At 37.7% G+C, this 23,272-nt stretch overlaps 1 protein-coding gene across 1 annotated transcript in view; it reads left to right on the top strand.

Annotated features, from left to right (window-relative positions):
• The window catches only part of LOC141346629 (centrosomal protein of 95 kDa-like), a 79,834-nt gene that overhangs the window by 20,115 nt on the left and 36,447 nt on the right, over positions 1–23,272 (top strand). The window lies entirely within an intron of this gene.

The following is a 23,272-nucleotide window of genomic DNA, read 5'->3' as shown; positions in this document are numbered from 1 at the left end:
AGGGTGAATAATCTGACAGAGGAAGAGAGACAGTGGTGAGTATAAGTAGGCTGAAGTAATGAGCAGCACCTGGTGTGGGACTGATTGGCAGCTGGGCTGACGAGCATGACGTACAACACTACAAACACACAGATCACGAGACATGAGAACGCAGCTGATGTGTGTACCGTGACAGTAACTGAAATCTAATGCAGTTGCAGAATTACCCTCACACAGATGCAGTTGCTTATATATCCACTAGAGCAGGGGTTTTCAAACCTGTCCTGGAGCCTCCCCTGCCCTGCACATTTTGTATGTCTCCCTTATTAGGCACACCCAATTCAGGTCTTGCAGTCTCTACTAATGAGCTGATGATTTGAATCAGGTGTATTAGATGAGAGAGACAAGCAAAATGTGCAGGGCAGGGGAGGCTCCAGGACAGGTTTGAAAACCCCTGCACTAGAGTATGGTATTATTTTAATGACAAATGTCAAGAGCGCATTATTGTAGCACAAAAGCACATTAATGTGCGAACACGAATCTCTCGAAACTTAAAAGGTGTCTCTCCTCTCAGTCAAAGTGTGCATGCTCAGATTATGTCCTGTGCACTCGCAAATCTCTCACAACTGAATTAAAGGTTGTCATAAGTTATCATTATGCACTTTTAAAAAGTATCTCAAAACTAATTTGTTCAATAGGGCCTTTCCTTTATTCCTTTATTTTTTTTATTGTTGTATTTTTGTTTTAACACACTGGTTATTGTACTTTTTGTTACTACTTTATCTCTTCTATGTTTGTATTTTGAAATTTTCTGTGAATGCGCACATGCATCTCTCTGTAAACACTGTTTTAAAGGGTGCTATAAAAATAAAACTTTAACCAGACTTCCACAATCTCCAAAATACTGAAAATAATATTTACATTTTAAATCTAATTGAACTGCACCTGACAATCGAAGATGGATATTTAATTTCTTACCAGTTTAATAATATTTAGCAATGTTAATCAAATGTAGTCTATATTAGAAATGGCTAGGAATTGGGTGCTTGGATGGTTTGTACATATGAATAACCTCTGGTTGGTCAAACCCCTCTCTAAAGACTTTATATAAAAGATCAATGTTATGTCACATTAAGGCCTATCACAATAACAAGAAATCATAACACAATAAATGCTCTGATAGAATCGTTGCTGTTTGGACATTTAATGGGAGTTTTTTTTTTTAATCCATAAAAAAAAGCGTCTCACATGGCTCCAGGGGGGTCGGTAAAAGCCTCCTTTAGCGATCCGATGAGTTTTTGTAAGAAAAATATCTATATTTAAAACGTAAGAATCACTTTAGTCTAGCTTGCTGCTTTGGAAAGGGGCGTGACAGTACTGAACGCTGCCTAAGCTGTTCGCCAATTGCAACGCAGTGGGACTGCTAACCAACCACAAAACATTTGGTTTTTCAGAAGGTGGAACCCGGGAACTAATCGAGCCATTTGTCCCAGCCTGGGAATAAAGCCATTGTAATAATGTAAATTATCTGAAAATTATGTGTTTTTCAAACCACCAAGCATGAGAGCATGTTCTAGTGCAGGGATTCTCAACCGGTGGGCCTCAGTGATCCTCCAGGTGGGCCGCAAGATGGCTTAAAATTAATTTAAATATTATTCTAAAATGATCACAGCAAGCCTCTTTCGTGTTCTGTGACTGATTGCTTTGGACTCGGCGCAGCAAGCCTCATCGCACGAGTAGGGTCCGGCTGAGTCCTGCAAGACAGGGGCGTGTCGCGAGCAGGCGTAACTTTAGAAAAAGGCGTGTCTTTACTGTTCTGAAAGTCGATCACACCACAGCCCAGGAGGTGGCGGTAGTACACATCGCTTGTGAACTGCCAATGAAAGTCAAAGAAGAAGAAGATTCTGAGGTTTCAGACTGTGGCATCTTTATGCTGATGGTGAGATTTATTTTAATTATTTTAGCTTTACGGTTAGTTCATGTCTTACTACCACCCATCTCTGAAGTGTATTTTGCAACGCTTAAAAAAGAATGGCATCTGTCTGCGTCCTCGTCTAGGGGGCGTGTCTTTAGTGGGCGTGTCATGAGTTTTAGGCGTGTTTACATATGGTGACGTCGCGGTTGGGGGGCGTGTCTTTAGGGGCGTGTCTTTAGTTGTGGGCGTGTCTTTAGTGCTGCAGGACGCAGCCAGATACTGTTGCATCGCACTGTTAAATACAGACTGAACGGCGGCTCAAAACTTCCAACTGCTGCACGCAAGCGTCATCAGAGACCTGCAAGGGACCAGAGTATGAGAGCGGAGTGGAGCCTGCAGCGGCAACAATTTCCCCTCCGCGCTCCGTGCATTTAATAATCACTCCACTCCGGGTTCATTATTTCCCGCTCCCGCTCCACTCCTCGCTCACTGATATCAGAAACACCGCTCCGCGTCAAAAAAAAAAAAAGTATGTTTGAAATATAACAGTCCTGTTCATAACATGTATTAAAATAAAAAAAATATATATAAAATAAAATAACAGGAGAGTTTGGAACACTACTGTGCAAACTTTATTCCTACCACATGCCAAGCTAATAACATTGTCAGCATTAAAGAGTATAATTTCTGCTTTTTGCAGTGCAAAGTTTGTAATGAAAATAACAATACGTTTTCATCGTAGTTATTTCTGCTCATTTGAAATCGGATACCATTACATTTGTTTTAATGCATTATTGACAGAGCGATTGTGTGTGAATAAGTGTTGTTCATCTAAAAATACTCAGTATCTAGAAGCCACAAACTAATTCCTTGTGAACTATAATTTACCGCTCGTCTATTGCCGTGATAATAGCCTTCACATTCTTTCTGATTTGCGTGATCCATCTCTATCAAGCTAGCTAAATTAAATTCAATTCAATTCAAGTTTATTTGCAAAGCAGCTGTACAAAAAAGTAGGCTTCTACAATATATTTAGTAGCTTATTAAATATGTTTAACATGTGAATTCTTGCTTAATATGCAGTGATATTACGGACAGTTGGCGTGAATTGTACTCATGATGGAGCGGTGGTGGAGTGCGTGAAAACCACGACGCTCCGACTTTTCAAAGATCCGCTCCTACCTCCTTTCAAAATCACACCGCTTCACTTGGCGCGCCGCTCACATACTCTGCCAGGGACGGATTTTTTAGTCCCGCGCCTGCCGGTTTCCGCAGAAATGTGTTATTTCGTCCCGCTCCGCCCGCGACATTCGTGTTTTGTCCCACTCCCTCCAGCAAAAGCCTGCATAAAAGTAACCTATACCCCCGTGGGAAAACAGGTCTCTACTTTATCTCTTTGCTGCATGAAACACACCCTCGCGCTAATGTGAAGGTAAAGACGATCAGAGTAATAGTAACTTGCGCGTAATGTATGACACACCTATATCGGAGTCTAGGCGTGCATAAGTCCGCTATTGATTCACAAACTATTCATGCTTTCGGGGCTCTGATCAATAGAATTTTTGCGTGAAATTTCAAAATATTTGCATAGATGTCAAAATGAAGGTCCTGTGAGTGTTTTATAATAAATGCTCACCGATAGAGGTGGATCTTGTGAGGGTCAGTGGTGTTTATGCACAAATGAGCACCAGCATCAACAGATTTAGAATGTATTTGCTGTATTTTTCATTTGTATGTTTATTTTGTAATGGATACAAACCGTTGATATTCAGTCTGTCCAGTTGAAAGGGACAGGTTTAGTGAGTGGTCTTTTGGCATCTCCCTGTTGTTCTGTTTGGCAGGTTCACTTAAGAAAAAAAAGGACTCTGAAGTTGTAAAGAATGTCTGAATTAAAGAATTCAGTAGCTTTAAATCTGTGTGTGTATATATATATATATATATATATATATATATATATATATGTTGTGAGTCTGGTTCTGATCCTTCTCTCTGGCTTTTCCTTTCCTTTGCCTCCCTCTGCTGGTCACCACCTCTCTCTTCCCTTCCTCCCTCCTCAGCTGTCTCTCATTTGGTATCACGCTCATTCGTTTCACCTGTTCCCTCTTCTACCCGTTTGCTACTTAATGTCCCCTGTTTCCCTGCCATTTGTCGGATTATTTCGTTAGAGTTAGATGCTGGTGGCTATCCTCAACCCCGCTAATCTATCGTGTCCTGTTGTGTCCTGTCGTGTCCCAGTCCTGCCTAACCATCCGGCTCAGGTCAGCTTTTCGTCCACTGTCTACTAATCTGCTCTCCTACACTGTGTCCAGCCCTCCAGCTGTCTGCTAACGCCCGGAGCCGGGTTCTTTGCCTTGCTGCCGCTCTGTACGCGGGGACGAGATTCCGGGGTCTACTGGCCGGTTGCCCTGCTTACCTCCACTCCCCAGTCGCGGACGAGAATCACGAGAGTGCCGCCGGGGCGCCGAAGGGGCGCGTCTTCTGAGTTTATCCTTTTCCCTTTTTCAAGAGACTATCTGCATAACCTGCAAGCTACCTAAGTTCCCGTTTGTAGAGACTGTTTACGAACCTGCATTTTTCGGCAGGCCATCTGAGTTCCCGTTCTGAAGAGACTCTTAATTTTTCAGAGTACCCGCAAGCCACCTGAGTTCCTGTTTGAAGTACCTTTTTTAGTCTGCATAAGCTGCATTTGCCTTTGTTCCCTTCTATAAGACTGTTAATAAATTCTCCTTCTCTTACGCAATTGGATCCAGATCTCATCCTTACAACAATATATATATATATATATATATATATATGTGTGTGTATATATATATATATATATATATATATATATATATATGTCAAAAAGTTAGAACTCAGCAGAGGGTTTTCTTTTAAATTCAGCTTTAATTTAAAGTTTGTTTGTTTGAGTTTTTTTTATAACATGCAGTAGAAGAATAAAAAGGCAAAACAAATGTTTTGGTTAATAAAAAAGTTAATAAAAAATAAACACTTTTAGAGGAAATTTCAGGCATAGGAGGGCCTTACAAAATTGACCCGAGAAGGAGGTGGGCCCTGGCATAAAAAAGGTTGAGAACACCTGTTCTAGTGCACCCCCAAAACAAAATAAAGACTTTGTAAAATAGCATAATAGGCAAAAGCAGCGTATATCTGAGAGCACATGTCCAGTGTTGTGCTAGAGCAAAGGAAATCCGTATGCGAGTGAAGAGAAATATGCACTTGTGCATTGTTTCGTGCCACAATAATGCGCTCTCAACATTTGTCATTAAAATAACGCCATACTAGAGTTCCTCTTGTTGGTAATGTTAAAGGGAGCTGCACACTAAAGGAAATTCACCATGCTATGTCACATCTTAAAAAGTCTCATTGTTTTATATATTCATATTCAGCATTTTCTTTCTTTCTTTCTTTCTTTCTTTTTTTTTTTTTTGGTTATCACTGTCAATCATCTCATATTCCATCAGCAATAATTTAGCTAATCACTCCCTGCATTTTAATTCGGCTGCATAGGAAATAAAGGTTGTACTCAAATTGTAAATTGATTGTATGAAAGCGAGTAAAACAGGCTACTTTTAAAGTCAGTTAAGTTGTCAGCCATTTAACTATAAATAAAGCTAGAGCTGTGAACATCTTCCACACAGACTGTGCCAGGAAACCCCTGCATCCAACTGGAAATAGCCAAGTCTGCCACCCTTTGTTCCTGCACTGTTGGACCAGGTCCTGGTACTTGGTAGCCTTCCTCTCCAAGGCCTCTTCACAGCCGTCTTCCCACGGTACCGTCAGCTCAATCAGTCTAATCCTCTTCACCTCCTCAGACCATATTACCACATCCGTCTCAGGGATGTCTGGATGACCCGAAGAAAGTGTAGTTTCCTACCCAGGTCCACCATCATTTCCATTTCAATTGTGCTGCTTGCTGGAGGCTCTTCTTGATCTTCTTGGAAGGAGGGGAAGAACTGGATATATGTGGCTGGTCTCACATGGGTCTGGTGCTTTTTCCGTCTCTCCTGCTTTAAGATGTCACCTTCTATGTCTCCCCTGGCTAAGTGCAGTCTTGCACCCTGCCAGTATGTGCACCAATATGCCTTTGCCCCCACATAAACGGTACAGTGAGTCCTCTCTCATTCCCCACCTGTGGAGTTTGTTGGTGTTAGAAGAGTGTTGTACACTGACTGGAGCAGACAAAAGGGCTCTAGTCTCCAAAGTTCAGGCCATGTGATCTTCCTCTTTTGCTGGTCCCACTTTGTCCATGTTGCTAGCGATTCAAGTTCCACAGCCTTTGACCTTCGCATTTCTTCTTGCAAGTATCAGACTTCAGCTTGGATCATTTCTCTCCTCTGCCTTAGGTCTGCTTTCCCCCTTTGTTGGAAGTAGTTGGCCCGATTCTTTGTCTTCCCATGCACGGGTTCCCGATGATGTCCTTCAACTTCAGCATACACTCGGCCTGTGCCACTGATGTGTCAGCTGCCCGCTTGCATCCTGACCTTGTGATGATGCCTGCATCTCTGATCTTTTCATCGTTAGAATCTTTGTATATTATCACAGCCTTGCACTTTGCACTTTGCCACCTTAAAATCTTCAACAACTGATGATAGGGGTAGCTGTAGCTGTCCCTACCTAATGTTGGCCCTACTGACGTGAAGCTTGGTGGAATTCTGAGCCACCTGCAAAGGGTGTTTATTCACTCGCTTCTCGACACTATTCACAGATGTCATAGTCAAATTGTCAGTAGCCACATGAGCCATGGTAGCAGACTATGCTGAAACAGCCAGACCTTGAACTTTCCTGGTAAGCCTGATCCCTCTATCTTTCTTAACCATTTGTCTGCCTATTTTTCTGTTCTGGATATGTTGCTTATGTTGGTGAGAGAGGTTTTGTACAACTTCCCTAAACATTTTATTGGCTTTTCCTTAATTGAAGGTATAACCTCCCCCTGAAGTTGGAGTTGGAACTTGCTGGTCATTTCTGATTACTATGCTTCTTGACTTCCTTGGTTTGAACTTTCCATATAGTCAAGTGCCTTCAGGATTCACCTTCCTTGTGCATGGGATGGAGTTGTTATAGTAAGGTCATCCATAAAGCCTTTATTGGAGGTTGGTGGGTGCCAGACTCCATTATCGCCCCCCTGGATTCTCTCCCTGCTGCTGTTATGAGCAGATTAATTCCCATGAGAACAAGATAGGGGAGATAGTGAAGCTAGTTACAATTCCCTTTTCCAGATCCTGCCACTAAGTTGTAAAATGGGTGGTTCTGAAACACTTCAAACCTCCAAAGAAGCTGGTGAGGTAGGTTAAGTTAAATCTTTGTTTTAATAATTAATACACTATCTCATTTAATAATTAGCTTTATATAGAGGTTAACTATTAAAAGTTAAAAGACAAATACTAAAATAAAAATAAATATCTGAATAGTAAGAATACCGAAACTGGTTAAATAAAGTGACAGTTTTATTACAGGTTTGCATGTATCCCCTGTGTGATTTCTTGTAGAATGAGAAATACATCTTACTGATTATTGCAATATATATTTAGAACCCAAGCCTTTAAACATGTAATTTTTTAGGGGCTCTGTAGTGCACACCATTTGACCTACACTCAAATTCAAACACACATAGATCTCAGCAGGCCGGACAACTTTCGTGCTGACAGTGTGCTGCCCAACAGAAATCAGCTATTTAAGGTTTTATGAAAAACTCTGGAATTTGCAATCCTTCTCATAGGATTTTCATCCGATCACCACCAATCTCGGTCAATATGATCTCAAAACATTTGGGATGCAAAATTGCCAAGGGATCTTTTGATATCGAACTGTACGTGGTGAGAAGAATAATGTCAAAACACGGCAGATGAGAATCTGTAAATGCATTCTTTGTATATTAAATACTGTTGCCATGGCAACATTTCAAACTTGAATATTCTTTTCTGGTGTTTTAAGGCACTTAACCTGCTTAAAATATGTGGATTTTTGGAAAAATCAGGCAGTAAATTAATTCATACTCCTCCGAGCAGAATCATGCAATTCACACCAAATTTGTCAAAATGATGCCAAGATACTGAAGATGGTAAATTGCAAGTGTTTTTTTAGTCTTGAATAGTGTTGCCAATGTGATTTGTAAAAATATCAATAAAAAAGATTACTGTAGTTTTCTTAGAACTTTAAAGTGCATTATCCAAAGTCTTCAAAGTTTTACATACAGTGAGGAAAAAAAATTATTTGATCCTCAGATGATTTTATACGTTTGCCAACTGACAAAGAAATGATCAGTCTGTAATTTTAATGGTAGGTTTATTTGAACAGTGAACCAAAGAATAACAACCCCCCCAAAAAATCCATAAAAACACATTTCAAAAAAGTTATAAATTGATTTGCATTTTATTGAGTAAAACATGATTTAGCAAAACCCTTGTTGGCAATCACAGAGGTCAGACGTTTTTTGTAGTTGGCCACTTTAAGGTCACTGTAGGACCTTAATGTAATTCTTCTTGTAATTCACTTCTATTGTTGTCTTAGCCGTGCGTTTTGGGTAATACCCATTTACATGGCCCCTTTGTTTCGGTGCAGTTGTCCTGTCCCCTTAGCAGAAAAACACCCCCAAAGCGTAATGTTTCCACCTCCATGTTTGACAGTGGGAAAGGTATTCTTGGTGTAATAGGCAGCATTCCTCCTCCTCCAAACACGGCGAGTTGAGTTGATTCAAAGAGCTCAATTTTGGTCTCATCTGACCACAACACTTTCATCCAATTCTCCTCTGAATCATTCAGATGTTTGTTGGCAAACTTCAGACGGGCCTAAACATGTGCTTTCTTGAGCAGGGGGACCTTGTGGGCACTGCAAGATTTTAGGGTGTACTCACACTAGGCAGTTTGATCCGTGCCCGAGTGCGTTTAACCACTAAAGCGTGGTTCGTTTGACTAGTGTGAGTGCTACGAACCGTGTCCGGGCGCGGCTCGTTTAGCCGTCCCTGGCCCGCTTGGAAGAGGTGGGCCAGAGCGCGGTTCAGTTGGACTCAGGCACGGTTCGCATAGAACAGGACGCATGACGTCACGTTTTTACGAGGTAATCAACGTTTTTGTAGTCTGTAATCAAAGCTGCAAAGTCCTTGCTGCACTTCAGCTGGTACCTTGCAAACCTCCTCATACGAGCAGCACGTTTGCGTGAAATTTTTCGTGCCACAAAGGCGATTAACAATAACAATGTTTAACAATAGGCTGTGAGAGGGCTGTGGACCACCGCGGACCAAACGACTCAAAATTACTATCCACAAAGTAAACAGAGCGATGGACTAAACTGCATTCAGCGAGAGCGCCGCTCTTCCTGTTTATCCTTAAACCGTCACACTATAATGACGTAAGCATGCTCCGGCACGAATGCTGAAACCCTATGTGAGTGCGGGCCAGAGGGGGAGTGAGGAGGGGGGACAATTGTACTCGAGCCTGGTTCACGGCAACCGTGAACCAGGCGTGTTACCAGTTAGTGTGTTACCAGTTAGTTTCTTGGGGACTGTGGTCCCAGCTACCTTGAGATCATTGACAAGAATACACCCCCCACCCCCTTGTAGTTCTGGGCTGTTTCTTAACTGTTCTCATTAAAATTGAAGCTCCATGAGGTGAGATCTTGCATGGAGCCCCAGACAGAGGGAATTGACAGTTATTTTGTGTTTCTTCCATTTGCAAATACTCGCACCAACTGATGTCACCTTCTCACCAAGCTGCTTAGTGATGTTTTGTAGCCCAATCCAGCCTTGTGTAGATCTACAATTCTGTCCCTGACGTCCTTGGACAGCTCTTTGGTCTTGGCCATGGTGGAAAGTTTGGAATCTGATTGATTAATTGCTTCTGTGGACAGGTGTCTTTTATAACAAACTGAGATTAGGAGCACTAACTTTAAAAGAATGCTCCTAATCTCAGTTTGTGACCTGTATAAAAGTCACCTGGGAGACAGAAATCCTGCTGATTGACAGGGGACCAAATACTTATTTCCCTCATTAAAATGCAAATCATTTAAAACATTTAAAATTGTGTTTTTCTGGATTTTTTTAGTTGTTATTCTGTATCTCACTATAAAAATAAACCTACCTTTAAAAAAATTATAGACTGATTAATTCTTTGTCAGTGGACAAACGTACAAAATCAGCAGGGGATCAAAAAAAATTCCTCGCTATATGGAAAGCAAGTAATTCTTAGGAAACATGCTTAGTTTCATAAATGTATAATGTTCAGGGTCCAACATAACATTAAAACCAAATGGTTTTTTAGACATTTCAGCTGACAGATGAAAGCTGTAATAATAAGGTTGTCCAGATTGGAGTCATAGGATAAGAAATCTATTATCCTGTTAAGCTTTCTCAGTGTATCAGAATGTTAAGTTTTATATATCCTTACCCAGAGGTTGCGTTAGAGGTTGTCCGTAATTTTGACTGACAGGGTTGTAAAAATTGTCACAATCTATTATTACCCATCATTTTAATTTTCATATTTTAATTACAGTATAATAGCATATTTTATTGTGTTTATTTTTATGTTACATTTAATTTAATATTCTCATTTTTATGAACCAATATCAATCCCAATCGATCTTTTAGGCTATGCTGTTTTCAGTTGATGAATGAACAGTACGTCTACATAGTGCGCCTCCCATCCAATAAATTGCAATAGGCTAAGTTCTGTGCTTTGTTACTTTTGATATGAAACAAACTCTCAGATTTCCAATTTATTCATGTTCATTTATGTTCATTTAATTAGAAAATCTAAGCAATAAATACTCTTTAATGTGGCTTGATAGCTTACACTGGGTACTTGCCTGTGCATTCAATCAGTAATAATAAAAAACAAGTGCATAAAATAAGTTAATATGTACTTTCTGGTAATATAGTTTTATATTAATGTTTCACAAATGCTTAATCATTAAAATAATTTTTAAAAATGGTTATAGATCATAAAGTGTTGGTAACAATTTACAACAAGGTTTGTTAACATTAGTTAACATTAAACTAACATGAACTAACAATGAACAATGTTATTGTCACCAATTGAGTCGTCCTGTCATTAACTCTTGCACTACACATCATGGACTTCATTCCCCACAAGCCACTGCACTAATCACTGCATTCACCTGCTCCCTGTTTCTCACTGCACTGATCACTGCTCACACCTGCAGCTCATTCACACACACACACACACACACACACACACCACACACACACACACACACACACACACACACACACACACCTGCAGCTCATCACACGGACAGCTTATATGCCACTCACACACACAGCTTCTTTGCGAAGTCTTATCGTTCCTCATGGTCGTAATTCCGAGCGTTTCTTCCCGTGTTTGTTTTCCCGTGTGTGTGATTCCTGGACTCCCTCCCGTGTTTGATTCTCGCTGCCAGCCCCGACCTTTCTGCATGTTTTTTGACTACGATTTCTGCCTGCCCCTTTGTGTTTGTTTGCCTGAATAAAATGCTGCAAATGGATCTGCACGTCTCAGTCCGTCCTTGTGACAGAAGACTTCGACACTACAAGGATCCAGCAGCTAGTATGGTGTCATCCGGTTTCCAGCACGAACCCCACTGTACAGATCATGCGTCTCAAGCAGGGTGAGCGGTCTATTGAGGATTATGCTATGGACTTTGTGGAATTGGCTAAGCAGACTTCCATGGATGAGGCATGCCTGATGATTTTCTTCCGTGGAGGACTCTTAGAGCCATTGGCTTCCCTCATGCCCATGTTTGAACCTGGCTGGACTTTGCAATATTACATGGACATTGCTCTGCAACTAAGTGGCTCTCCTTTTACTGTGGGAATCAAAGAAGAGGACAACAATGTTCCCACAGTAAACTCCAGCTCAGAGCCACTACGCAAGATGGCTGCCACTCCAGAGCCTGTTCACAAGATGGCCGCCCTTCCTGAGTCAGTTCACAAGATGGCTGCCTTTCCAGAGTCTACACGCAAGATGGCCTCCCTTCTAGAGTCTGTTCACAAGATGGCTTCCCTTCTAGAGTCTGTTCGCAAGATGGTGAGGTGGTTTTCCCCTCGCTACTTTGAAAGATCACATAAGTCTTGGGGTTTTGAAGCCAGAAGATAAGACTTTATTAACAAAGTAACAAAGAATGAGAAACCCTGCAGGAGAATCTATCGGGTCTCTATTGGTGTCCTCTTTTATATATTTTTCTTAATTTTGTTAATGTTCTCATTTTTGGCCGTGCCTCCAGTTTACTTGTCTGGTTAATGTTCCCATTTTTGGCTGTGCCTCCAGTTTACTTGTCATTAGCCATTTACGTTAAGGTCAAACCAGGAATGTGCAGCTTAGTTAAGGTGGAGGCCCCCCTCCTATAGCTTGTGTCTAAGGTCGAACCAGAGATGTGCAGCTTAAGCATATGAGGTGTATCTGCACATTCACACAGGCAATGCATGATTATAATAGTGAAATAGCTTGATGTATAAATGGCTATCGTCACATTGATTATACTTGCTTTTGATCAAGAAAAATCTTCCTCATATTCCCCCTTTGAGACGTTTTACGTCTCACTTTTCCCACAGTGCTGTTCCATGATTCAGTTTTTTTTTTTCAGTTAAGTCAATATGTTTCGTTACCAAAGGGCTAAATTATGCCACAACACTCTGAAGGGGTATCAGGGCCAAACCTCTCCCTTCACATTTGACTAGAAAGGAGTAAAAGACCCTGACGCCTTAATTGATCTTTTCCTACTGAATATAAAAGGATTATAATTGTTTAAAGCATGCGCGTGCAATTGGTTGAGCCTTGCCTGTAGTTGTTACAGTTATGTAGAATATATGCAAATACAGAGTAGATAAAAAAGAAATTAAAATTTGAAACATATGAAACAAAATAACATACATAATACTAAGGTTCAGATTACAGATACATTCCTAATCTTCATCGGAGGTATTTGAAATCTCATCTGCCAGTTGCAAACTTAATACTGTCTTATAAAGCAAGTCCTGATAACACTCATGATGAGTTAGATACAATTTTTCATCACCTTGATACTTTATCATTTCCATTTGTTTGACTGTGGCTTTGATAATTAGGGATTTCAATAAAGGTAGTACACAGCAAAATAATAATCCTCCTACCATTATAGCAATTCCTAAGAACATTCCCAATTTGGCAAACCATGCTCCTAATTTCAAATTAAGCCAATCCCATGTTTGACTGTCTCTTCCGGCATTTGTTTTAACTTCTGTTCTTAATTTTTTTTTACTTAACCATAACTTCACTAAATGTACCTCCAGGTGCAGTATTATTTGTTATGCAAGTCCAACATTGCTTTGATTTCATCTATAGCTTTAAACTCATTGGGTATTCCTCTAGGTTGACCAATTGAATCAATATAAACAGAAGGGTCTGTTTCCTAGGCCCTTCTGAGTTTGCTTTTTTCTTAATTTTTTGTTTCCTTTTCTAGAGCGATGTAACTCATTTTATGTGTTAGCATAACCCTAGTACATAATCCTGACCATTTTTATGGTAATGTTGACAAGAGGCCATATTCTGGTCCACACATCCACCATATGTCTGCCAATGCAATATCAATTTAATAAAAAATAGGTGGTGGGCCTTCCTTTATCTCTCAATAGTCCTCTTTACATTGTGGTATTTTCCATATTTTCCATACATTTTCCTTTGAATCTTCCTACTCTACATCAATATTCCCCTTCTTTTTATAACATTCAAATTCTTGATCTGCCATTAATTGTATTTTTCCTTGTGGCTGTCATTCGTTGGCCTGTACTGACCTAAGATCACTCCCACACAGTGAAGTTGCTGCGTGTTCAGCTCCCATACACCACTGTATGTTCATTTACCTACAGATCTGGCCATTAAAAATGCGTCTATTTTCACGCGGCAGCCTGCAATTCGGCACGCGTGGGCACGCGTCCTACCGCAGCGGCTTTTTTTGATTTTTTTACAACGTTGTTGCACTTCATATAATATCCACCTGGTGGCGCAAGGAACAACATTCTGTAGCCAAACACCATGGCCAGCTCTAGGGGGCGTTGGTCACAAATACCAGTACAATAGTTCAATGATTCCTCTTTCCTGAAATTATGGTTCAAACCAATAGCAAAAAGATAGCCTATTCATAAGCAGGTGCAGTTGTATTGTTATTTTGTTTTTTTTCTTTGTTTTCCTGACGAACATTTATTAGACTGCATCGGAAATAGAAATGTTAATTTCAGTTATTTTATTTTTCCAACCGACAACTGACGTAAACCGCTAAATTCGTTTTCAGGGATTAATTATACACAAGCAAGAAGCAGCATAAACATCAGAACCTCACGCGCAGAGCTTATGCACAGAGAAAAACCCAATAAACCTATATATAATAATAAATAAAATAGGCCCATATAAGAAATATTTGTTTTTTCTTTTCTGAATAAATAATAATTTAACAAATTAATAAGTAGCAAGCCTGTATGCAGAATTTTAGGCAATTTCTGTGATGCGCCCTTAAACCAGCATCTTGTTTCCATTATTATTATTTTTTTACAAATAGCCTACACATCTGTTTTTTTTTTATTGTGATTGTACACAAATAACAGAAATATGTAAAATAGCATAGTTTTGAGCAATGCCGTACTCTTGAACAAGTATTGTAAGCTGTATCCACTTTATTAAGGGGAAAAAAATCAAGTGATCCTGACGGCGCCGCAGGCAGTTAAATAACTCGACAACTTTCACCTTCACAATAAAATACATTATATATTTCAGCGTTTTAAAGCAACATCAAATTAAGATATGCATGTTTAAGAGGTAGTTCGTCTTTTTCTTTTTCTAAGACACACTATTTTAGATACACTGACAATTAATTTGAGTAGAGACAAATAAAAAATGGGAAGGATAAATATAAACTACAGTATTTTAGCGATTTTGGTGCTTAGAAATGTATTCTAAGCGGGCAGCGGGCGAATAATATAGTTAATATAGCGCGGAGCGGGTGGATGCGGAATAAAACCTCGTGGAAGCGGGACTTGAAAAGCACTTTGTTATATCCTAGCGTAGCCAGAAACATATTTTCGGGTGTGCATCAGAAAAACTGAGGAGGGTCTCGCTGCAGCCTGCGGTGGACATCCAACCCCGCCCACATCCAAGTGTGACGCCAGACGCCACGCCCATGTTCAAACACGTCACACATTCAACATATTAAATAGTATTAACACATATTAAAATAGTGATAATATGATTAGCAATGTTCACATTTGGGGACATATCTTTAGAGAATTAGATGAAAATGAAAATATGCTAAGTGTTACTTTTACAATAACAAAACTTAATTGTCCATCTAAATCTGATCTTGTCTAAGCTATGTCAAAATCGATTATAATAAACGTGAATTTATGTCATTACACAAACAAGTAAGGTAAGGTTTAAATGTTTTATTACCAATTACCATTTTCCTAACTTTAATCAACCAAAGCAAGCGTTTTACCGGCTGTTCGAATGTAATTAGTTCCACATGAAAGATGACCTAGGTTTAATTTGTATTATTTAATACAAACTGTTTTGTTTACATCCCCGATACAACATACTTCCGCCATTCTTGCACATGCATACAACACCCGATGTTCTTTTTTTATTATTATTTTATTAAAGAATAATTGGACATTACAAAAATATTGAAATAGAAATTCAGATACACAAAATACAAGCTTAATCTGTATACAGTAATACAGTATGTAATAAGAGGGGGAAAAATAATAATAAAAAAATAAATAAACTAATACCATAGAGAGAAAAAAAAAATAAACGTATAAATAAAAAGTAAATAAATAAACAAAAACTGAATTAAAACCTAGAAATAACTAAACAATAGTTCAAATTTTCTTCCTTTTCCCTTACATAAACAAAAATTACATTGTGGGAGCATGACCAGAAAAAAAGTTCTCCGTGAAATATAACAACAAATGTATTCATTTGTTTTAAAGACTTTTTAAAAACTTATATTTCTGATAAAAAATAAATTACATTTTGGTATGCATTTCGCAAATTTCTGTTTAAGAATATAATATTTGCCTTGCAAAATGTAAAAGTTAACAACGTACTCAATCATTTTACTTTCATGAGAATAAGTACAGATAACATCTTTTAAAGAAAGCATATAATTAACATTTCTTTGCAGAAAAAGAAAGGTGCTAACATCAGACCAAAAAGTAAGAGACAATTCACAATTATAAAACAAATGACACAAGTCTTCCTCATGTGTGTTACAGAAACTGCAGGTATTATCAATGTCCATGAATTTAGAAAGAGCTACTTTACATGGATACATTTCGTGAAGTATTTTGAAATGCACCGCTTTAAGGCTACCGATGGGGAGGGGGGAATCACACGATGACGCATTGACGTGGGCGTGGTGTCTGACGTCACACATGGATGTGGGCGGGGTTGGATGTCCACCGCAGGCTGCAGCGAGCCCTACTTGGAAAAACTGGGTGTGCCACATTTATTGTAAGATGAATGTGCAAAAAAATCTGACTCGTATTACTAACAATACAGATAGTTACATATTAAAATGACCAGATAAGTGGTTGTAGCCTATTCGTCTTGCCCAGCCTGCGTCCCTACAACTCCCCCCTCACTGACAGAATTTCATGTTTTTCACGCCATACTAACGTCATTTTAGATTCCGAATTGCAAAAGGCATTCACTTTCTGTCTTTTTTTTAGCCATTTTCCGAGCTTTCTCGCTCCTCAAGACTGCCGTGACGGTCACCGACCGGCCGCCAAAATATGCAATGCGGTTGCCAATCGCGACACTTGACTTTTCATTTAATTATCACTTTATTCGCGACACACGCTCCGCTGTTTTTTAATTCGTAAGTTTGTATACAATTTGCACAATCAGCATGATATTATTAATAGCCGACAAAAAAAAAATAGCCGACAAAAAAATATATATATTGCATGTTGCATTTATACTGGCCAAAATAAGTTTTTCACTTAGGCGTTAACACAAATTAAGTTTAAAGGGTCACATAGGCTACTTGATGCTTAGTATTTAGCGAAAATAAAGGCAATTATTCTGTAAACATATGGTTAAGTGTAATATAAGATTTGAGGATTTATTAGCCTATCTGTAAGTAGGCCTATCCTACTTGTTCACATACGAAGTATAGGCTACAGAAAGAAAGAAAGAGAATTCGCCATTGTACCACATAACCGGTCCTGTTTTGGGCATCCCCACAGCTGCTTCTTTAAGATGAATACGCACTTTGTGTTCTTATTTAAATGTATTACCCTATCGCGCTTACTGCATGATATTGAGGCGCCTGCACAATTTTGAAATAACTTTTTCTGATTTCAGTACACTCACGATAACACCAAAAGGTTGTGCTTTTGTGAAATAGAGGAAAGAAACAAGATTTGTCATCGTAGAAAGTCTCCGTAAAATGGAGCGCGTCACAGCATCGAACCTGCTACTTGCCTCACAAAGCACAAAGAAATCCACAGAATGCTTGAAATGTAGCCTATATTAAACGAGAAAAAAATCTCTGTCGGAATGGAAAGGTAACATTTCTCTATTAGGGGTGAGCGGGGCACAATGTAACGCAGGGTTAATTGTAACACACGTGGTTTAAATATTTCCACACATAGCATAACCAAATTTATGGTATTTACTAGTTGACATAGCAACACTATAAAGAGAAAAAGTGTGCGAAAATGTAAAAGTCTTTTGAAGACATCGCTGAATATTTATTTTACCGTAGTAAGTTTCTGGCTGAAACACTAACCTGATTTTAATCAAAGTCGCAGATGGTCAGTGCTTTTTAATGTGCCCAGCTATATTAAACTATGCTATTTTATTAAATTAGCGATGGAGTTTACACTATTTACTTTTAGTTTCTAATGAGAAACCACAAGAAACAGGTTAATAAAGACTGACACACAGTTGCTTTTTAATGTTCAGAAATTATTATTTCAAGATAAAGCATTTTGGCTCGTTTATGCGTCTCGTGTTCTATGAGAACTGTGTATGGAGGGAATGGAGCGTTTTTCTGAATGTCTAAAAATGTTTCCTCTATTTGCCTACATTGTTTTGAAATATACTGTACAGCTGTGCGATCAGGGTCGTGCATGGTTGCGATATGTTCACTGTCAAACTCCAAAATGCGATTATTTTAAATTCTTTTAAAAACGCCATTATTTTATTGACAAAATATTATAGTTTGTCGTGTACTTTTTCATTCTTCCAGATAACATTTAAAGCTGTCATATGGTCGTGTTACAACAGATGCCGCTCAGATTTTGTAACATCTTACTTCCTTTTGAGGTAAATAATGAAAAACGTTTACACTGTAATTATGAAACAAAGCGACATATTTGTACTACACGAATGTGAAATTAATGTGGATAAAAAATTATACTCTGAACTCCACGTGGATATAAACAAACTGAGAATTTCAAAAAGTGGTAGGTTGTGCCCCGCGCACCCCTAAAGACACGTTCGTGGAGATGGCGAGTGCAGCGTCGGCATTCGGTAACTTCATCTTTTTAGAGTTCAACTTTTCATCTTTTTCAGCCGACACTGACTGAGAAGAAAGAACTAGTTTATTAATAAATAATTAAAATGTTTTCTTTCCCCCCAACACATTCATGATTCATTACTTTTGCCAATGCAAGCTTTATGCGCGCGATGGAACGCAGAATGGGCTTTATATTAAAGGATGAGTATAGGTTACTATATTAATCTTATGTTATTATATTAATATATTTTATATAAACGTGTGAGTAGTTGACTAGAACAATATTTAGTCGGGGGCAGGCATACGTGGCCCTTTTCGTTTTTTAAATAAAATGCAGTGACATTTCGAAAGTGCGCCTGCGTTGTATTGCAATACACGAGTTATGCATGCGTAATGAATCAAATGTTTTTGTTTTATTTCACTTTTTAATGTGTGTGTGCTTTGGTCTTTCTTCGGGGTGCTGAAGCAGTTGCTAGCCCCTCTTTATCGCCGCCCATGTTTATTACGATTATTGAAATATTCTGCATCTAATTTTGGGTGTGCCAGCTGCCACTGTGGGTGGCACCGGCACACCCTGGCACACCCGTGGCTACGCCCCTGCTATAGACTATTTAGATACTTCATCATCAAGCAAAAATTTATTCATAAGCAGGAGCAGTTTTATTATTATTTTCTTTTCTTTTTTTCCTGATGAACTTTTATTAGACTGCATTGAAAATAGAAATGTTAATTTCTGGGTTTTTTTTTTTTTCCAAACGACAACCGACGCATTTAGTTATTAGCCTATTAACGACCAGATTGTGTTAAATTACATTTAAATTTAAATTGAAACGTGGCTGTGTCACATTAATAACAGCTAAATTCGTTTTGAGGGGTTAATTGTACACAAGCAAAAAGCAGCAGAAACATCAGAACGTCACGCGCAGAGCTTATGCACAGAGAAAACCCCAAAAAAGCTGTATGTAAAATAAATAAAAATGCCCATATGCGAAATATAATTTTCTTAATGAATAATAATTTAACAAAACGAAATAAAATAAAATTAATAAGTAGCAAGCCTATATGCAGAATTGTAGGCAATTTCTGTGATGCGCCCTTAAACCAGCATCTTGTTTCCATTTTTTTTTTTTACAAATAGCATACACATCTGTTTTTTCATTGTGATTGTACACAAATAACAGAAATATGTAAAATAGCATAGTTTTGAGCAATCCCGTACTCTTGAAGGCGTATTGTAAGCTGTATCCACTTAATTAAAGGGGGAAAAAAGTGATCCTGACGGCGCCGCGGGCAGTTGAATAACTCGACAACTTTCACCTTCAGAATAAAATACATTATATATTTCAGCGTTTTAAAGCAACATCAAATTAAGATATGCATGTTTAAGAGGTAGTTCGTCTTTTTCTTTTTCTAAGATGCACAATTTTAGATAGGCTACACTGACAATTAATTTGAGTAGAGAGAAATAGAAATGGAGAGGATAAATATAAGTTTTTATAGAGTTAAAAATTAATTAATTAATTTATTATTATTATTATTATTTTGATTTGTTTTTGCGATTTTGGTGCTTAGAAATTTATTATAAGCACGCAGCGGGCAAATAATATAGTTAATATAGCGGGAGCGGGTGGATGCGGAATAAAACCTGGTCGAATCGGGACTGGAAAAGCACTTTGTTATATCCTATAGACTATACTTCATCATCAAGCATGGGCGTCGGAAGCAAAATAAATGTAAAAATGTAAAAACAGAAAAAAATACTTTAGTATATGCCATTTTCTGTAGTCTGGTGCCTTTTATTTAATGTTTTTACACAATGCAAATAGGCCATATTTACAAATATTACAAAAGACGGCTGTCGTGCAACATTTTCAGTGGCGCAAGTGATAATACGAGTAACATATCGTTTTTGACGCGGGAAACCCGAGTTCGCGTCCGCCTTTTGGTGAAATCATTTTCGAAATCGTCTCCCTTTTCACTTATATCACATCGGAAAGGCATTTGTTTATTTGTAAATTAATGAAATAATTGAAAAGTTGAAATAAAGTATCAACTAGGGTTAGGTCACCTAACTTAAGTGTATCTGAGCACTATACTGTACTTTTAGGAGTGTTAATAATTAATTGTATTATTATTATTATTATTATTATTATTATTATTATTGTTGTCTTTAGATTTGTTCTTACATTTTTGATGCTGTACATTAAGATGGCGCACTGCCCATGCAGTTTTTTTTTTTTTTTTCTTAAAAACTAATTGAAGTGAAAGGGAAGAAACCCATGTAGATTTGGCCTAATGTCCATGTAAATACTATAGCCTAGTATTATATCCTAATATAGAAAATAATTTAGACAAATAAACAGAAGGCTCACTTTTCAAAACAATAAAGCTTATATGACTGACAACGAATACAGTTGTTAAGTATCAAAAGTGCTCCAGTGAGTTATGCAATTTTTTCCCACCTTTTTTCTTTTTCTTTTTTTTAAAGTGGAAAAGTAGTTCTTCTATTTCGAAGAATTTCGTTAAGCCTGTAACTAGGCTTAAGTCTGTTCTGGGAAACCAAAGGGAAGTGTTTTTTTTTTTTTTTTTTCAGTTTCCTGAAAAGTAGCCGTTAATGAGGCATCAGCGTTAAGCGGCATGCAGTATAAAGAGCGAAATGTTTATGAATGGCAGAGTGGGGGTGGGGTGGGGTGTTGAATGCTGTCTGTTGCCTTGTTGTAATCAACATTTGGAGACTATTTTGGGGGTGCTGGGGGCGGATTCCGACTGCATTCAGTTGCATTTCGAATTCAGCATTCAAATGCATGACAGGGAGAAGGGGAAAGCTTTCCTCACTCGCTCAACTTTTTTCAAAACATTAGTGTCCACGGCCCTGACACCAGTGATGCGCGGGTCAGTGGATAAACAACCCGACCCCGACCGACGTTTTCAACTAACCCGCCTGCAACTCGGACCGCCGAATAAAAAAATAAAATATTGTACCCGACCCGCCTCCTGACCCGTATGTTTAATATTAGAGTGATTATGCTGTGGAGATGCGGTCTGAAATTTCCCGACATCTGAAATCCATTGGTGTACAAGCTACTTTAAAATAAAATAATGTGTCCTGTTGTAAAGTCGTTGCCGTATTGTTATGTACGAAGTTCAGATGTTATTATTTTAAGAAATGTATATTTATATGTTTTAGGATTCTCCTTACTTTTGTTTTAGACATCCATCAATTACGGTGAATAAAAAAATGTCGCGCTGGTGGAAACAAGACTTTCGCTTCTACTTTTGAGACTGGTGTTCGGACGTTTTTCTAAAAAAACAAACAAAAACAAAAAACTGTCATTTATGGTCATAAAAACAGAAGCTGAACATAATTCAAAACTGTAAATTATTTGCTGAATAAAGAAAACATGAAGGATGCCGCTTAATATCTTTTACGTGAACTAAAGCTTATCCCTCATTCCATTTGTTTTCTTTGTTTTGTAATCTTTATATTATTTTCGTGAAATGTATTTTTGCTCAACATGCATTTCTCGTGGCCACGAGTTTAATGAATAAACAAACCTGCGTGACATTAGTAACCCAGAATTATTTGAGATATTTTATTTTGAGTTAAGAAATTATTATATTAATTGTTATAGAAATTAATACAATATTAAATAATTATATAGGCGATGCTGTATATGCTAATGCTGTCTGTGCGCAATGTAGACAGCTTTCACAAGTGTTTACATGTATTACATGTAGGCCTACTTCAAATTAAATAGCCTGCAAGAAACATTTCATGCATCCCACAATCTTGTCCATTGACTGAACTTCTTTTTTTCCGTAATATTTGTATTATTCGTTTATGTTCGTTATTTTTTCCTTCATTTTGATCTCGTTACATAACATTCTGAATGTAAATGATACTGTAAAGGTTCTATGACTGCGGTTTTTACTGGAATGCAGTTTAAAGCTTAAATTTAACATATGTTGTATTTTGTTTAGTCTAATTAATAGACAAAAAATTGAAGAGTGAATCATTCACGTAGTTTCATTTGGAAATAATTTATCGTCACACAGTAAAATAGGCCTACATTCCTTCTATTAACTAATAGTCTTTTTTTTCGTATTTGTCTTAATATTATTATCATTATCATTCGTATTACTATTACTAATATTATTTTTATTAGCCTGTTATTTTTGTATAGCCTATATTTTTATTTCCGTGCGTTTCCACCCCTTAATTTGGCTCTCTTTAACGTTCATGTAAATGATTCTGTAAATGCTTGACATATGCTATATGACTGATTTTTACTGGAATGTAGTTTAAAGGTTGAATTGAACATATTTTATTTTGTTTCGTCTAATTAATAGACTAGACTATATAAATACTAAACTGTTTTACTGAGAAATGAATCATTCACGTAGTTTCATTTGTAAATGAAAACATGCTCATTTATCGTCACACACGGGGATAAATACAATCAAAAAGTCAAAACGTTATTGGCATAATTGTCAGCGTTAAAAATAAATAGCCCTAACCAGGTATTGAAATAATAATAACCTATAATAATAATAAATAATAAGTGATTTAGAGCTATCTACTTTTTTCTTTATTGTGAATCGCTTAACCTAAATAACTTTCTGTATATGCTATTTGGCATATATTTAGCAAATATTGTGAACGACAATTATGCCAATAAAGTTTTGATTTTATGATTGTATTAATGCCCGAGTGTGACCATACGATTTACAAATGGAACGTGAATGATTCAGTCGACAATGAAACACTATAAAGGTTATAATTAGACTAAAAATGAATATATATATATATATATATATATATATATATATATATATATATATATATATATATAAATACATATATATATATATATATATATATATATATAT

This window comes from Garra rufa, chromosome 12 (genome assembly GCF_049309525.1).
Source record: "Garra rufa chromosome 12, GarRuf1.0, whole genome shotgun sequence".
Lineage (NCBI taxonomy): Eukaryota > Metazoa > Chordata > Actinopteri > Cypriniformes > Cyprinidae > Garra > Garra rufa.
This window is presented reverse-complemented; position numbering and strand designations above follow the sequence as displayed.